Source organism: Apaloderma vittatum, unplaced genomic scaffold, assembly GCF_000703405.1.
Source record: "Apaloderma vittatum isolate BGI_N311 unplaced genomic scaffold, ASM70340v1 scaffold31412, whole genome shotgun sequence".
Lineage (NCBI taxonomy): Eukaryota > Metazoa > Chordata > Aves > Trogoniformes > Trogonidae > Apaloderma > Apaloderma vittatum.
The window spans coordinates 735-4,031 of record NW_009705762.1 but is presented as its reverse complement, the minus strand read 5'-3'; the positions used below and the strand labels follow the sequence as shown (position 1 = coordinate 4,031).

The window sequence follows — 3,297 nt, the reverse complement described above, 5'->3', positions numbered from 1 at the left end:
AGCGCGGCCCAGCCGCAGTGCCCTGCGTGGGTCTCTGCTCTCCCTCACCTCCTTCCCCCTTGTGTTGAGGCCCATGTGCCCAAATCTAGGGAGGGTGAAAATGTCCCCTCACTGCCTTTGCTAACAGAGAAAATCCTGCCTGTGGTTACAGAGAAAATCCAGCCTGATGCAGTGGTCAATTAAACCCAGCTTTTAATTGCCCCTGATTCTTGGCGCCCACATCAAGAGAAATCCGAACGCTGATCCCTGAGCCTGCCAAGACGCAGAGTGACATACGGTGCCGATGCCCCACCACATGGGGGGATGGCCACCAGGGGAGACATCTCCCCTCCCAGGACTGCCTCTGGTGCCCACATTCAAACCAGAAGGCTGCTTTTTCAAGCGCTGTTTGTGCAGACATCCCTGGGCTTTTCTCCCCCTTCAGATAAATGGTGTGCCAGACAAACAGCCAGGAAGAACAATCTTCATACCAGAGCTTGAAACTCAACCAAAGGGGTGTTCTCCTCACACTTGGTGCCTGGCAGGGGCCAGAGCTGCAGCTCCTGAGGCTGCTCTCACTGAAGGGCCATCGTAGGGATGAAGTGGGCACAGCTACCCTGGGGACAGCCCATGTCTCACTGCTGCAGCCGTGGCAGGGCCGGCCTGGGATGTCCTGGCATCCGCAGGACTCAATTGCCAGGACTGGTTCCCATGGGTGAGCCACAGAGGAAAGCAGCCCTCCAGTGTGGCTGGGGTTGAGCAGCAGGGAAGTTCTGCCAGCTTCTACCCAGGACCAGTCCAGCACTAATCCTACAAAGCCCACAGAGCATCAGAATAAGTGTGAGGAAAAAGACTCCTGGCATCCTCAAAGCTCACTGAAAATGGGTGCAGGGGGGATTGTTTGAAAAGAAGATGCCTGAAGTCCTACCTGTATTACACTTACTTCTGAACACTCACCTTGAGAGAACAATTAGCAAGTGACAGACCCGTGTAACACCAGTTGGAGAACTGAAATAAAATTGCACGCACGGGAAGGGCTCCCTGAACCCTTTCCGTGCTCCATTTAGACGTGAACACCATGCTGCAGCAGAGCAGGGACTGATGGGTTCATCTGCATGTTATTAAGCAGCAGACGAGATCGGAGAACCGGCAGCATCCCAGCTCCAGCCTCTGCCGAGCCGCTGATTCACTGAGTGACGTGCTGGAAAGTGCCGCTTCCCGGGGACTCCAGAGCCAGCTGTAAATGGGGATGAGCAAAGATACAAATCTGACGCAGCAGCTTGGCGTTGTGATTTACTGAGCACATAAATTACAACATCTTGTTAATCATAATTTACTTCCTATTGCAAGAGCATAAAGCAGCAGCAGAGGGGTAAAGGCTGTTAACAGCCGCGAAGCAGGAGAGATGGCTCTGGCAAGCCGAGTAATTGTTCCTCTGCCACGAAAGCACTAGCAGAGGGATTTCTGCCATTTGCGCATCATAAACTCTGAAAGGTCTTCAGATTGCTTGGGGTCTGATCCAGGCTCTATTTAATTTGAGGAGAGGATTCCCACATGTCTCTGCTCTTCCTCCCTGCCACGCACGACATCCATTACCGGTACTGCAGCTTCTTGGGCGTGGGTTTGGTGCCTGTATCCCACTGGCAGTCAATAGGTGTTGGGCACTGAGTAATTCGGGCATCTATAGGAGTTGCTGTCTGTCCCCTTAGGGGCCTAAATACACAAATGGGTTGGAAGAGCCGGAGCTGCACGTCCCCAGACAGCAGATGCATCACCCAGTTGTTGCTACTGCCAGCCATCTCCGTGCTTGGTCTCCACGCTGGTATCTCCAGCCAGGCTCAAGCCAGGCTCTTCCATTTCATTTGTCTTCTGCTGTCTACTGGAGGAACAACAGTTGGCGAAGAGGTCCACACTATCCCCAGGGCAGGCAGACCTCCTGCCAGAGCAGGACCCCAAAAAGACTGCTGCTGGGTGGCTCTTTGCCTGAAGCTTTTTATTACCCATCACTGCCTCCCTCAAGAGAGGCACCTGAACCGTGGCTAAAACTGCATCCCCACCTGAGCCTCAGCTAAGCCTGCACCCCACCTAAACCCCAGCTGCAGCTGCCTGTCCCCAAATCAGTGAAGGAACCACATATTTTGAGGCTAAACGGCTGCGAATAGGTGGCAGCCAGTGCCTGAGGGTCAGCTGGGAGATTCCTGGAGCCTCCCCTGTGCTGCAAGCTCTGACCCTACTTCTAAATTAAAGCAGCAGGAGCTATTGAGCTGCCTGACTTCCCTCTTGCCTTCACCCTCCGACACATCCCAGGGCCATAACTGATACTCTTTAAAAATGTATAAGGTTATTCAGCTCTGCTGCTCCCCAGCTGGGACATACAGACGTGCTGTTAAGCTCCAGCCAGGAGCAAGTCTTTCATGGCCAAGTGACACATCCTTGAAACTCGGTGGCTCTGAGCTGATTGTCCTTCTTGAAGAGCTCCCTCAGAGCTGCTATAGGGCATTTGCAGCCACAGGCGATGGCAGAGGAGGAGACTATTTCCCCAGGGTATTACTGGCATTAGCTGAGCAGCTTTTGCTAGCAGTCTAAGCAAAGTCTTCTCACTCCCTGCTGCAGGTTCACCTCCTTTATGCCTCATCTTGACCATGGAAGCTCTTTTTCCACATCTTCTGCTCTTTGCTTTGCTCAAATGTTGTTTCATTTAGTCATTATGTGGTCTCCAACAAAGCATTTTCTGCCTGTTAGGAGGCTGAGGCAAAAAAAAACAGAAAACCAAGCATGATCAGAGCTCTGCTTTTCTTTCCCCAGAAGCTGAAGAGCAAGACAGCAGATCAGTGGGCAGAAGTATCCAAGAAATTCTCCTGTGGCAATCACACAGCGAGTGGTCTGGCCATGCTGTGAGGATAGCAGTGGTTTTAGCCTGGCCTTGCCAGAAAACAGGGGCTCTGGGGTCCCCTCCCTGCAGCGTTCAGGGCTCCTGGCTCACACCTCATCAGCCACAGGGCAGGGGCAAAAGACTGGGTGCTGGATTTGGCCCAGCGCTGGTCCACAGCAGTTTGCCTGGTCCCAGCTTCTCCTCCACCAGTCCCCTTCCTGGCATCACTTGCTGCCTTGTACCCCAAGTGGCCACTGCCTTTCCCCCCCCCCGGCTTTTCGTACAGGTTTATACTTTGCTCAAAAATTAAGAAGGTCAGAAGAAAAACCTGAAACACAAATGGTTTAGTTTGAAACCAGAGAAATGATGGCTTCTTCAAGGAGCATTGCTCACCTCTGCCATCAGCCTGTCCCCCCAGGTCCTGCACACCTGCCTGGTGTCCTGTG

The 3,297-nt window shown here is 53.0% G+C and overlaps 1 protein-coding gene across 1 annotated transcript in view; it reads left to right on the top strand.

The window, feature by feature from the left end:
• Window positions 1-3,297, top strand: part of KCNS1 (potassium voltage-gated channel, delayed-rectifier, subfamily S, member 1) — a gene marked incomplete at its 3' end in the record, with an annotated part of 5,628 nt that overhangs the window by 1,602 nt on the left and 729 nt on the right.